Here is a 15,825-nt window from a genome sequence, read left to right on the forward strand (position 1 = left end):
ATAATAGTTGATTTCAAAAGGTGAAGTGGTTTATCCAAGGTTATTGAGTTAATCAGTGGCAAAGGTGGAACCAGCATTCTGGCCTCTTGACTTCTGAGAGGGGAGATTTCCCAATACATCATGTTTCTTTGCTCATATCAGCATGATCTAAAAATGAAATTCACATGATCTGAAAAGATTCAGCTAATTATACTTATGAGATGATATATCCACTTAAAGGGGCATGAAAAATCATGTCATGTCACAAATGATCAAATAGTCCCTTTCTATATTTTATAACTGGTCATCCATGTGTTCCTATGGATTTAGGCAAGTTAAATACTCATGCTGAGTCATACTTAAAAATTGGCACAATGTATTTGGGAGGTACTTGGGAAACAAATCATTGTACAAAAGTGTATATTCAGAAGAGATAGCAAGTTTGGCTTAAGACCATGTAAAACAAGTTTTCAAGCAAAGTATGTCATTTTGCAGCTGTTTCCTGCATCTAAAACAACGCCACTACAGTTAGCCAGTTTAAGCTGGAGGTATCAGGATGTAACCTGGGAATATGCCTGTTGATGACTCCTTTGGGTTCTGGGGAATTCAAGTATAAGCAATTACTAAAATATCTATAATAGGTAAGGTATACTTAAGATCAGTAAATGAAAAGATCTATAACCCCGAACCAGCTTTTCTACAAGCTTCAGTTTGAACTAACTTTGCCAAAACATTTGTGGGAAATATTTTTTTTTTTTAGGAAAATCAAGGTGTGCATATCTTTCAGGAATGTCTTTGGAAATATTTATGGGAGAATAATCCTGACACCAGGGATAAGGAGTACAGTCCAAGAAAACTAATTTAGTTCCATAAAGTGGACATTCCAAAGTCCAGAGCAGGAAGACAGAGAACAGAGCAAGGGAACTGTATATATGGACTGAGAGATTTATAGAGTGTTTATATATGTAGTGATATGGCTCCTCAGCCCAGCTTCCCTATTTGGGTTTATTCAATGAGATATCACCTCACACCAGTCAGAATGGCTAAAATAAATAAGTCAGCATGGAGGTTCCTCAAAATGTTGAAAATAGAACTGCCCTATGACCCAGCAATTGCACTATTGGGTATTTACCCTAAAGATACAAACGTAGTAATCCAAAGGGGCACGTGCACCCGAATGTTTATAGCAGCAATGTCCACAATAGCCAAACTATGGAAAGAACCTAGATGTCCATCAACAGATGATTGGGCTTATTCATATAACTACTCTTTATTGAGCTCCTAACTTCTGCCAGTAGTGGGAATCTAAGAATATTATACAAGACATGGTCTCTGCCATTTAGGAATTTATTACTTCTTTGGGAAATGAAGGAATATACCAAGCCTTACATTACAGATGACATTAATAACAATGCTTCCTGCATCTTTCTGTGCATTTCTCTTATTCCTCAGGTATGCTCATATCTTTCTTACTAGAGGTTAACCACTTGGAGAATACTGATTGTGTCTTATTTATCTTTGAGGTCCTTACAGTACATGGAAAAAGGCAACTATTTCATAAATGAAAGGGATAACTTTGTGAATGAAATTTTGCAGGTTATGTAGAGCTTGTAAGTTCATGGAGCCACTTGACTAAGAGTCACCCTAACTCTATGATATGAGTAGAGCTTATTTGGTTACTTCCAATTCACAATGAAAATGGGGTCCAGGGGATTTAAATTGATTTCCAACTTAACAAGTGACAAAAGTGTGGGTATAGCCTTTCTTCCTATTCCTGCCATTTCTACATCACTATTCTACCTCCTTGGTATGTGATAAGAGATCTGTAAGTATAATGAATGTTAACAAAAGGGAAAGATCATGTGAGTAAGCAAAAAAGACTCCATGAAAAAGTTGACGTTGACTTTAAAGTTTTACTTCAGGACTTTATTTTAACTTTATTTCAGCTAAAATTTTTTATTTGTTATTTTATTTTTATTCTGCATCATATTAAAGATGGTATTTTAAGTTTGAAAGTTCCTAGAGAAGAATGTGGAGTACTTTGTATATGGAGAATATTATTCTGATTGCCTATTGGTAATAAGTATTTGATTTTCAACTCCCAGGTAATTGCTCATCTTAAATTTTAGGACTCAGATGCAAACAATTACAGAGCTGGAAGTGGACTGTGGAAATAATGTGGTAAAGTGGTCTCTGGCATTTTTGCCACCCACTGGTCTTTCATAAGCACTCCCCACCTCCAATAGTCCTCCTGATTTCTAAATATTTTGCACATCTTATTTAGTCCGAAGTCAAAGAAGACATGGTACCAGTCATCAAGAAACTCACGAACTAGTAGAAATCTCTAAGTAAATAATAAGCATGTTCTCCTCTCCCTGGCCTTTTAATCTTCATTGCAATAAATGGTGTCACTGTTCATCTAAATGCCCATGAAACCTAGATTTTATGTTAGCCCACACCCAATTCATTAGACGTTTACCAGCATGATGCCAGCACTTAATTCAGGTCTGTACTCAACTATCACTTCCTTAGAAAGACCTTCCTTAATATAGCCACTTATCCTATATAAATTCAATTATAAGAATGATACATTGTGGGGCGCCTGGGTGGCTCAGTCGTTAAGTGTCTGCCTTTGGCTCGGGTCACGGTCTCGGGGTCCTGGGATCGAGCCCCGCATCCGGGCTCCTTGCTCAGCAGGAAGCCTGCTTCTCCTTCTCCCTCTGCCTGCTTACTTGTAATCTCTATCTCTCTGTCAAATAAATAAATAAAATCTTAAATATATATATATATAGCCACTTTCCCCAACCTCTGTCACCTTCCAGCCTCTCAAACTGCTTTATTTTTTAAATAATTTTTAAAGACTTTATTTATTTATTTATTTATTTATTTATTTGACAAGAGAAATCACAAGTAGGCAGAGAGGCAGACAGAGAGAAAGGGGGAAGCAGACTCCCTGCCAAGCAGAGAGCCCGATGCAGGGCTCAATCCCAGGACACTGACATCATGACCTAAGCTGAAGGCAGAGGCTTAACCCACTGAACCACCCAAGCACCATTCAAACTGCTTTATGTCTATTCCTGGCACCTGCTTTATATTACTTCCATCTTTATTTATTTGTTATTTATTTCATACTAAACTGTATGAAAAATTCATAAAGTAAGGACTTGGCATTATTCTCTGCTATAACTTAAGCTACTACAGTACACAGAAGACAATAAATATTTGTATAGATTAATAGATTAATTAAGATATAAACAAATGGGGTCACCTGGATGGCTCATTTGTTAAGCGTCTTCCTTCAGCTCAGGTCATGATCCGTGGGTCCTGACATTGGGCCCCACATCAAGCTCCCTGCTTGGTGGGAAGCCTGTTCTCCCTCTTCCACTTCCCTTGCTTGCATTCCCTCTCACACTCTGTCTCTCTCTGTCAAATAAATAAATAAAATCTTTAAAATATGTGTGTGTGTATATATATATATATATGCATATATATATATACACATATATACACAAACTGATAATAAAAGGGATGAGCACGTGAAGAAAATGGTAACAGTGGGGGGGAGTACAATGAAAAGGAATGACTAATTATACCTGAAAGATAGGCTAAAGATTCGTGGCAATGAGCTGGGCTTTAAAGAAATTAGTAGAAGCTAACAAGACAGATTAGGTAGGGAGGAGAAGTGTTGGCTGAGATAATGACAAAAAAGTGAAAGTGGGCATGGATGTTTCAGTGAATGATTGCAATACAAGATGTGCATGAGAAATAGTAGGTGATGAGGCACTTTGTTAGACTAAAGGCATATATTGAAAGGTCTTGTATGCTTACTAAGGAGTTTGGACTTGTTCTCTGGGTAATAGAGACAGATTTTAAAAACAGAAATACCATGAGTAGATCTGTGGTGGCCATGGGTTAGGTGTACTTTGCAAAGGAGGGAAGAGTCAAAGACACAATTTAGGACATTTTTACAACACTACCAACTGTGAGTCAAGTACCTAGACCAAGGGTGTACCCTTGGACATGGAGAGGGAAAGACATAGATGAGCAATATTTCAGAAGTAAAATGAAAATACAGAATTAAATGGCTACTTTTGGAAAGAGATGTAGAAACTGAGTGATTTTATAATGCCTTACTTAAGAAATGTGCAGAGTGATGGCTTCATGAAAATAGAAACCAGAAGAAGGGTCGGGGAAAATAAAGAGAGATATTAGTTTAGTTTAAAGCAACTGTAAAACATGTGGTAGTTGATATTATCAGGTAGTTGATATTTAATTTTTGAGTCTTACTGAAAAATTGAGTTGAGGGAGATTAACCTGAAAAATACATGGTTTGTGGCCATAAGATCATAAATGGTAGTTGAATTCATGTAACGAATTTCCTGTATTAATAATTACTTTTGGGGGCACCTGGGTGGCTCAGTGGTTTGGGCCGCTGCCTTCGGTTCGGGTCATGATCTCAGGGTCCTGGGATCGAGCCCCGCATCGGGCTCTCTGCTCCGCGGGAAGCCTGCTTCCCCCTCTCTCTCTCTCTCTCTCTGCCTGCCTCTCTGCCTACTTGTGATCTCTGTCTGTCAAATAAATAAATAAAATCTTTAAAAAATAATAATAATAATAATTACTTTTGCAACTTTAGCATGTAAAACAAAACTTCTAATCAGAGCTACTTATTAGGAGTCAATACCAACACAACTGTTGATGACATAAAACAAAGAAACTTGAATTTTCAGTTATCCTTTGATGAATATATTATTTCTTAAAATTTTTTAAAGATTTTATGTATTTGAGAGAGAGAATGAGTAAGTGGGAGGGAAAGGGAGAAAAAATCTGAAGCAGACTCCACACTGAGTGCATAGCTCAATGCAAGGTTCAATTGCACAACCTGGAGATTGTGACCCAAGCTGAAACCAAAACACACACACACACACACACACACACACACACACACCCCTTCTTTATCCATTCATCAATGGACATTTGGGCTCTCTTCATAATTTGACTATTGCTGATAATGTTGCTATAAACATAAGAATGCATGTATCTCTTTGAATCAATATTTTTGTATCCTTTGGGTAAATTCCTAGTAGGGTATTTGCTATATCATAGGGTAGTTTTATTTTTAACTTTTTAAGGAACCTGCATGCTATTTTAGAGTGACTGCACTAGTTTGCATTCTCACCAACAGTGTGAGAGGATTCCCCATTCTCTACATTCTCTCCAACATCTCGTTTCCTGTGTTAATTTTAGTCATTTAGACAGGTATGAGGTGATATCTCATTGTAGTTGTGATTTGTATTTCCCTGATGATGGAGAGATGTTGAACATCTTTCCTTGTGTTTCTTAGCCATCTGGAGGTCTTCTTTGGAAAAATGTCCATTCATGTCTTCTGCCCATTTCTTTTTTCTTTTTCTTTTTTTTTTTTTTAATTTATTTGACAGACAGAGACCACAAGTAGGCAGAGAGGCAGGCAGAGAGAGAGGAAGAAGCAGGCTTCCTGCTGAGCAGAGAGCCCAATGCGGGGCTTGATCTCAGGACCCTGAGATCATGACCTGAGCTGAAGGCAGAGGCTTTAACCCACTGAGCCACCCAGGCACCCCTCTTCTGCCCATTTCTTAACTGAATTATTTGGGTTTGGGGTGTTGGGTTTTATAAACTCTTTATAGATTTTTGATACTAACCCTTTATCAGATATGTTGTTTTCAAATATCTTCTGCCATTCCATAGGCTGCCTTTTAGTTTTGTTGGTTGTTCCTTTGCTGTGCAGGAGCTTTTTGTCTTGATGAAGTGCCAATAATTCATTTGTGCTTTTGTTTCCCTTGTTTCTGGAGACATACCTGGTAAGAAGTTCCTATGACTGATGTCACAGAGGCTGCTGCCTGTGTTCTCCTCTAGGATTTTGATGGTTTCCTGTCTCATATTTAGGTTTTTCATCCATTTTGAATTTATTTTTGTCTGTGTTGTAAGAAAGTGATATAGTTTCATTCTTCTGCATGTTGCTGTTCAGTTTTCCCAAAACCATTTGTTGAAGAGACTTTTCCATTGGATATTTTTTCCTGCTTTGTTGAAGATTAGTTGACCATATAGTTGTGGGTCCACTAAAGGGTTTTCTATTCTGTTCCATTCATCTATGTGTAGTGTTTTTGTGCCAGGACTATACTGTCTTGATGACCACAGCTTTGTAATAGAGCGTGAAGTCTGGAATTGTGATGCCTCCAGTTTTGTTTTTCTTTTTCATGATTGCTTTGGCTATTTGGGGTCTTTTGTGGTTTAATGCAAATTTTAGGATTGTACTAGCTCTGTAAAAAAATGTTGGTGATATTTTGATAAGAATCGCATTAAATGTATAGATTGCTTATAGTAGTATAGACACTTTAGACACTATAGACACTATATAACAATATTTGTTCTTCTAATCCATGAGCATTGAATGTTTTTCCATTTCATTGCATCTTTTTCAGTTTCCTTCATGAGTGTTCTATAGTTTTCAGAGTACAGATCCTACCTCTTTGGTTAGGTTTATTCCTAGGTATCTAATGGTTTTTGGTGCAGTTGTAAATGGTACCAGTTCCTTGATTTCTCTTTCTGCCACTTCATTATTAGTATGTTGAAATGCAACAGATTTCTTCACATTGATTTTATATCCTGCAACTTTGCTGAATTCATGTATTTGTTCTAGCTATTTTTTAGTGCAACTTTAGGATGGAATGTTCTGAATATATTAAATCCATCTGGTCCAGTGTGTCATGTAAAGTTTCCCTGTTGGTTTTCTGCTTAGATGATCTGTGCATTGCTGTAAGTAGGGTGTTAAAGTCCCCTCCTATTATTGTGTTATTATTGATATCATGTTTCCTATTAAGTGCTTTATATATTTGAATGCTCCCAAATTGGGGGCATAAATATTTACAATTCTTAGCTTTTCTTGTTGGATAGATCACTTTTTTAATGATGTAGTGTTCTTCTTCATCTCTTGTTACAGTCCTTGGTTTAAAAATCTAGTTTATCTGATATAACTATTGTTACTCCAACATTTTGGGAGGTCCATTTACATGATAAGTTGTTCTCCACCCCTCACTTTCCAACTACTGGTGTTAAGTCTAAAATTATTCTTGTTCTTGTTCTTTCTTTTGGGGTGAATTTCATCTTGGCATTTTGTCTAGCTCTCTGTCTTGTCTGTATTAAGAAAGCTCACTATTTTTCCTACTCCTGAAAGTAATGGCTTCATAAAGAAGAAGTCATATATTGTCCAGGGCCTGGCAATTCAGGAAGTGTCTCTGCTGGATGCTGTGTGCACTCTGTTGCTGTGTTTTGGCTATTCTTTCCCACAAGTCAGTTTTCTGAAGAATTTCTCCTTGCCTGTCATGGGAAGTGTTTGGACTTTGGCCAGAGTATGGTGAGTGTTAACTAGGTGTACTCTGGTCTGCTTGTTAAAAGAGACAAAGGAGTCCTGATGATATTTCTACTAAAGCTTCACGAAGATTTGCAGAACTCTATGGTCAGTAGATGTGGTGCTGGTCTTCTGGTGAAGGGGCCCACTGCACTGGTTCCCAGGCACACTTTCCTGAGAAGAGCAGCACCACAGAGTGCAGAGGGGCAGGGCTTGGTGTAAGTGATTTAGGCCGCCAGCATTGGTGCTGTGTTGCTCACTGAAATTTGTATATACTGAGGGGAAGGGAGGGAACTGGTGCCCACCAAGCTCTTTTGTCCCTAGAAGGGCAATGCTACCTCTCCCAGAGGCACCCCAAGAAGGGGAGACAATCTCTCCCAATGTATCTCAGGGGATCCTCAGATCATGTTGTCTGCTCCTGGACTCTCTGCCCTCCTATAGGAACACTGTAGCACACAAGGATCTCCACATTGGCCATACCACAGACCTCTAAAATTCCCATCTTTGAGCCCCATTTGTAAAAACTCATACATTTCAGCCCCTGTTATTTTCCCAGACAATGACTTTAGGGAAGTGTTTTCCTTGTGCAATCTCCTATACACTCCTTTCTCTCTCTTCCTCTCTCCCTCTTCTCTTTGTAACCAGTGCTTCCTCTTCTCTACAACATCTGTGATCCATTTATCCCCCAAATCACATCTCCACACCTCTTGCCTTCCATGATATGGCCTCTCTCTCCCTCCACTTGTACAGTTTGTTCTGTTCTTGGATCGATTTCTTGGATTTTCAGAATGATTTGATATTTATCTAGCTGAGTTAAAGGGACCAGGCAAGCCTAGGGTTCTCCTACTACTCTGCCATCTTAGCCCCTGTGATCTAGTCTATCTTAAAAGATTAAAAAGTATTTAAGGATTATTAGAAAAATTAATATTTACCTTTATATAATGCATATCTGCAATTTTAAAAATTTCCTGTTAAATTATTATTATTCCTTATCATTTAATATCATTAGTCCTCTTAAACTTCCAGTAACATTAAACATGATCCCCATACCATGAGGCTTACCATGGGAAAGATGACTTTGGTGCCATGTGATATGTAGGTAACATTAGTAACCAGTTACCCAAGGTATTTGTAATTTCATTTTCTGACTTTTAATTTTACTTTCCTTCTCACACCCCAGTAATTTTTTATTCCTTTCATTTAATTACCATAGACTAGTTTTTTGAGAAGAGATGTAACCCAGACTGGTCCGTTCTGGCACTCCCGAGCTATGTGAATGATGTTGAACTAGGTACAGAACCTCTACAAGACTCATTTTCATCATCTGTACACTGTGAGCTTGTTTTGGCATACTGTAAGCTTGTTTTGAGGTTTGGATGAGATACTATAAGGAAGGTCCTTATCTTCATAATTGACTTATAGGCTTTCAAAATTTATAGTGTTTAAGATACTTCAACTGACTGATCAGCTTTAAACTTTAAGGCTATACTTGCACATTAAAATTGGAATCTAAAGGCTCCTTTTTTCTTATAGATGTAATAAATTACAGCAAACATTTACAATGTGATTATTATGATTTACCTGTAATGTCTTATTTAAACTTTAAACAATTCTATGAGGGAAGTTACAATAATAGGCCAATCTTACAGATAAGGAAATTGAGGCACAGACTGGTTAAGTAACTGGCCCAAGGTTATACTTCTGACAAGTACCAGAGTTGGGATTCAAAGCCAAGCCATCAAACTGAGAATTTTCCCATTTTTAAAAAAGTTTTTCTCTATTATCCAAAGTTTGGGGGGAAAAATGGAGCATTTCTATTTTATAATCAGTAATAGGTTGAGTTAAAAAAAAAAAAAAAGAAAAGAAAAGGCCTTAGAGAGGAAGAACAAAGGTAAAATTGAGGAAATATTGACATAAAAGGAAACAAAAAAGGGAGAGGCGATGAAGAAAGACAAGAGCTCCCAGTATTTATCCAAATTCTCAGTTTGGAGAGTTCTTCATTGCAATTAAGAAGATAATGAAAACTGAAGACAGAAGAAAGTCATTCACTTCAAAACTGAAAACAAACATACAACAACAACAAATTGGATTTAAACTTTCAACAGTGGATTTTTTAGCTAGATAAATCAATATCAGAGTAATAGTCCCAACTTGCCCATAAAACTTCATCATTGAATTGGGAACAAAGTCACCGGATTCTTGTTCCTGCTCAGTAGTTTATCACACAGGTACAATCAATTGTTCCAAGAAGCAAGGTGGCAGAAACTATCTAAGGGAAGATCATACCAGTGGGAGAGAAACAATAGTGCAAAGAACCTCAAGGCCTAGAGGATAGGAGTGCTAACATGCAAATGGGCTCAGAACAGTGCTTACTAGATATACCAGCAGTCTCCAGCATGGTTTTCATCCTGAATGGGTTGCTATGGACAATCACCTGAGAGATGTCCTTTTTATAACTGCAGGATACCTAACTCCCCACCTCTGCTTCCTTTACGGCATAGATATAATCATCTTAAAGAGAAACCAAGCAAGAAAGGAAAGAAAAATATGTTCTTAAAATTTTCATAGCATTCTGCCATTTCCTTTATAGAGTGAGCAAGGTAGCTGAGATAATTTCTAAGGTTCTTTAAAGTTCTGTTGCTCAATGAAAACTTGAAGAATGAGTGACATTCTAGATATCTCTCATAAGGGAAAAAAATAAATTTTTAGGAAATATATTTAAACAACAAAGATGTTTTTGTGATCTGTACCATTGAGAATTTAGAAACCATTAAGGTAACAATGAATAAATGTTGAATAGTCTGTAAGATAGCCATATTATAAAGTGTTATGTAGCCATTATTTAAAATTCAACAATGATTATGAAGAGGTTATATAACACAAACAAAGGCTTGAATTAAAATAAATGGCACAATATATACATATATCAAATGATCACTTACAGTGTAAATTTATACAATGTTTTGTGTCAATTACATCTCAATTAAACTAGGGAAAATTAATGAGAAAAGATTTAAAATTTTATGTACAATATCATCACAATCATGATTGAAAATGTATAGCAAAAATGATTGGCTAGAAATACACAAACTGTTACAACTGGTTTTCAGTGGGTGATAGAAATATGCATGCTTTATTCCCCTGTTCTTCTAATTTCTGATTTTATATGAGTGTTATTTTCATAGAAGTTAAAAATAAAATAAATTTTATTATCAGCTATATATATTGGGGATTTTTTTTCTTCCAAATATTTTACCTATTTTATATTGCAGCCAGCACTGGGTTACAGAGAACAAGCAGATTTTGGTCTTGGTGACCACAAGTTACACATACTAGAAGCCTTATCTAGGAAATGATCTTGTGGATAATCATGTTACCCAGTGGGACACAAAGCTACTTATTGTGATGGAGTCCCCAGAGGTCACCCCCAATCTGCTTCTCTCACTCTGTGAAAACTTATTCATTTGTTAATTACAAGATTCCTATTGATGCAATCTGAAATCATTTTACCAGACATTACACATCCTTCGTGACAGTAAACTATTCTGAGGATATTTTTTCTCTCACTATAATGTAAGCTGTATCAATTTTTAGCCGGTAACACTATACAAATTCATTAGTGCCACATTTTGCCTTTATGTAAGCAAATATGCAAATATACAAAGTAATGTTTTTTGTTTTCCCATAAACTTGTTTTCATTTTTGAAAAGCTACTTCTGGCCTCATGAGAGAAAGGCACTAAGCAAAACCTAAATTTTGTCACCATTCAGTCCTTTGAAGAACTTTCACCATCAACTTTCCAATGGTTTAAGAAATACTAATGAATTTCAATAGAAGGAAAATACCATCAATCACTAATTTGCTAGTTTTGTTAGCCAACTCCTTTTGCCCTCTAGAGAGCAAGAAAAATGACTCCAAGAGGAATAGGGAGATGTGAATACATAACTTCCAGTCTCAAAACCACATTCTCTGGCAGCCATTGTGGGGTTTGTTCTAAATCCTATGCACCACCAATCTCTATCTTGGAAAATCCTGCCTGGCATCAGTCAAGCAACAGGAGATGGTCTCTGTTTGCCTTTGCAGAGCTTTGAGAAAGATCAAGCATCCTAACAGTGCACTGCTTCTGCCCACATTGAGGGGCCTTCTCAGACTTAGTAAAGGCTGAAATCATTTGCCAAGAAAAGCCTTCAGGGTTCAATTAAGAGCAATGTTGGAAAATACTTAACAAAAACCAATCTCCCAAACCAGCACAGAATGTGAAAATTTTGGACACTGTGGGCAATATAATTTGCCAGATCCTTGTGATTATGTTTGGTATATAATTGGGACTTCTTCACCAAAAAGTCTGGCCCTCTGTTGAAGTAGGAAGGTGTACAAGACTCTAAGGTCCACCCCAAATAACCCAGGTTACAAAAGGACAAGAATACTTTTAAAAAGAAATTAAATTCCTACTGAACCAATATTCCCAAACCCACAACTTTCAGACAAAAGTTCAGGAATATTTACCTTTGGGATAATCTTTTTATATATATATTTTAAAAAACCAGACTTGGATTAACTAAAAAGCAAGCATCTTGAAATCATAAAATATTAGAACTGGAAGTAGTCTTAAATATTATTTAATCCAACTTCTTTATTTTCTTTATTTTCTTATGAAGCCACTGAGACCTAATGAGACCTAATGAGTTTTTTTTTTAAAGATTTTATTTATTTATTTGACAGAGAGAGATCACAAGTAGGCAGAGAGGCAGGCAGAGAGAGAGAGAGAGGAGGAAGCAGGCTCCCTGCTGAGCAGAGAGCCCAATGCGGGACTCGATCCCAGGACCCTGAGATCATGACCTGAGCCAAAGGCAGTGGCTTAACCCACTGAGCCACCCAGGCACCCGAGACCTAATGAGTTTTAATGACTTATTTAATACAATACAGCTTATCAGGGTCTGAGCCATGGAAATAATATCACATATACAAATATAACTTTAGGATTTTCAGGCACTTTTTCATCAAATGGCTCATTTTATCCTTAGCTATCTCAAAGCAAGGTGGCAGTGAATAATCAGTGGGTCAGTTTCTGTGTTTCTGACACTCTTTCAAGAAAAATGACATGTCACATTAGAGGAGAAAAGAGTTCAAAGCTGAAAAATGTTCCTCTCAATTCAATTTTGTTAGTGCATTTATAATGTCAAGAGATCTTATTTCTTATTTGTGTTCTGTATCAGAATTATACCAGGTTGGATAATCACTTAACAGTAAACTCAGCTAAAGTAGGAGAGATTCAAATTTTGAAAGGGAAAAACCTTCTAATTTTTATTAATTGAAGAACAAGGGAATTCATTCCTTAATTTTTTTAAAGATTTTATTTATTTACTTGACAGAGAGAGAGGCAGTACACAAGCATGGGGAGGAACAGGCAGAGGGAGAGGGAGAAGCAGGCTCCCCACTGAGCAGGGAGACAGATCAGGACCCTGGGATCATGACCTGAACTGAAGGCAGACACTTAACCAACTGAGCCATCCAGGCACCCCTAAAATTCTTTCCTATTTTAGAGTTAGGCAGACACTCACCTCTTGCATAGTCTTTTCTGACATTGGGGATAAGAACTACTTGAACTTGAACATCCCTCAGTTCCTGGAAGTTCAGATCCATTGGCTGTCTGGGGCACCTGGGTAGCTCAGTGGGTTAAGCCTCTGCCTTTGGCTCGGGTCATGATCTCAGGGTCCAGGGATTGAGCCCCACATCTGGCTCTCTGCTCAGCAGGGAGCCTGCTTCCCCCTCTCTGCCTGCCTCTCTGCCTACTTGTGATCTCTCTCTCTCTCTGTCAAATAAATAAATAAAATCTTAAAAAAAAAAAAAAGATTCATTGGCTGTATTTTCTTCAGTTCAATAGGAAAGTCTTTATTTTCAGCCTTTATACTTCTCAGAAATATTTTGATTCTGAAATTCATTAAAATCTCAATTCACCCAAAAGTTGACTAGAGTATTCATGCTATTTTTCATGAAGTGCAGAAATTAAATTAGGCCTACCCTGAGACTCGTTCTTTTTTTTTTTTTAAGATTTTTATTTATTTGATAGAGAGAGATCACAAGCAGGCAGAGAGGCAGGCAGAGAGAGATGGGGAAGCAGGTTCCCTGCTGAGCAGAGAGCCCAATGCAGGGCTCCATCCCAGAACCCTGGAATCATGACCTGAGCTGAAGGCAGAGGCTTAACACACTGAGCCATCCAGGCACCCCTAGCCTGAGACTCATTCTAAGTACAATTAATGTGACTTCCATTCCTTTCCCATTTCCTCTCTAAGGACTGCTGTGGAAAGCAAGACTACATTAATGCCTAAATAAACAGAAGCTTTCTTCATTCATTCCACTTTAAAACATCATAGTTTTAGAATGTATTGATTAAAAACATGTTTTAATCATACTTAAAGTGATGTCCTTAACTCTTTCCCAAATAAAATAATAACATTCTCCAATGCCTGGTTAAACTCTTTTCTTCCAAAAGCTACTACCTAAACAGTCAGACTTGCATAAACCAACAATTCTGTGCTTTACATAGAAGGAGAACAGAATGTACACTGAGTCAAACTTGAATAACCAGAGAAGTTTAATGAAATTAAATACAGATGTGAGATTGCAAACATTCATGTTGCTCAAATCAGTCATGATGTACTGTGTGACATTCAACCTCCCTAATTTGGGCAGTTTTGTTATCATCAATCATTGTTAAATTGTGTGAGGTATAATTGGTCCATGGATCACAGTACTATCAGTTGTCTCATTTGGCCTCTGTGCCTTCAAATATACTTCACAAGAGATAATGATATAGGGTATATAGGCTGAGGGGCACTAAACAAAAGCTTTACTTTTCACACCAAGATCACCAGTCATGAAAGCTTTTCAATTTGATTTTAATGTCCAGTAGATAAACAGAGAATTTTTTGTTTGGGGTTTTTTATAGTCTTTAAACTTTTTTAGGAAAATAATGGGCCTTTATTACACTTCTAAATTGCAATGTCTGTGCTTCTATGTAAGCTAGATAAGTCTTTCCACATCCAAATAATAATAATAATCCATAGAAAATACCAAAATCTATGTTTTTCTCCTCTCAAATTTATACCTGGGCCAAACTAAAATATTGAATCCTGAGTCAATTTATCTAGAAAAGTATCTCTAAAAGTATATCAACTGCATTCCCATTTCATTCTTCCAGTCAAGCTTGACTCAAGGCATTTTGAACAGTCTAGCTGATTACCATTTCCACATGACAGATGTGGTATCATTCTCTTCTCTGCATTTCTTCCTTCCACATTTCATAGTCTGTGACTATTCTTTTAAATATTCCTAATGCATAGTATTGTCAAGGACAAAAAAAAAAAAAAGAGTACAAGGAGTCTCATGGTTGTGTTTTTACACTCTTACCCGATCTTCATTTTTTTATATAAGTAGTCCTCTAGACTTCAATTACAGTCAGCATTACATGTCCTGACCCCTCTATTAATAATATACTGCCTAACATTAGAAATATTTTCAATTAAAAAATTTAGCATTGGATAAAAATTAATGAAGAAAGATAAATTTCCTGTTGCATTGACTTGGACTATAAAGATTTCCAAATTCAAAATCTAATATTGAAGAAAAATTAATGAAAGGAGAGATTTAAACTCGTCCTGAATATGAAGCTAGAATGTTAGGTGAACTGTGCAACTTGCTCAAGAACAAGTCTTAACTACTATCACTTTTAATCTATATAAGTACTTGAACACTCCATTTTTAAAGGAGTCTAACTTTAAAAATAAAGTGAGGGGCAATTAAAAGCAACTTAAGAGTTTACTTAAGTTTCTCCAAGTGTTTCCAAAGAGAATTCCACTCATAATATACAGCAAAAATATCTCTAAAAGTTTTCTTCATCCCCTTTTCTCTCAATGTTCCACATTGAACAAATTCCTGCCCCAATTTTCTTTATTCCTTCTATGAAATATCCACAACCACAAACTCTCCTTCAAAATGCAACAGTCCACACTTTTTCCTTTTGGCTTTTACACCTCTATTCTTTTCTCTGATAAACAAGATGCTATACACAGTAGAAGAAGGGCTGGTACAAGTTTAACTTCTAAATATCTTGTAAGACAATGCCTGAATTCCTTACCAAGTCAGTCCAAAGAAGACATTCTACTGCCTTTTGAGACAAACTCTCATTCAACTTTTCTACTTGGGTCCCCACAATTCTATGGAAATTCAAACCAAGCAATTTCAACTCACACTACTGGCACTGACTGTCTAAGGCTTGGGTTTCAGGGTTTCAAAAACAAGGTTTTGGTGCCAGCTTGTCCCATGGCCGGAAGAAAAGCAAATGAAGCCACAGAGACGTGCCAGTTTTAATTCAATTTCCGGCTCAGCAACCCAACCCTGGTATGAAAATAAAACCCAAAACCCAATTCTCTCCTGTAGTAACCAACAAAAAATGTCCTCTCCCA

This window comes from Mustela nigripes, chromosome 2, assembly GCF_022355385.1.
Source record: "Mustela nigripes isolate SB6536 chromosome 2, MUSNIG.SB6536, whole genome shotgun sequence".
NCBI lineage: Eukaryota > Metazoa > Chordata > Mammalia > Carnivora > Mustelidae > Mustela > Mustela nigripes.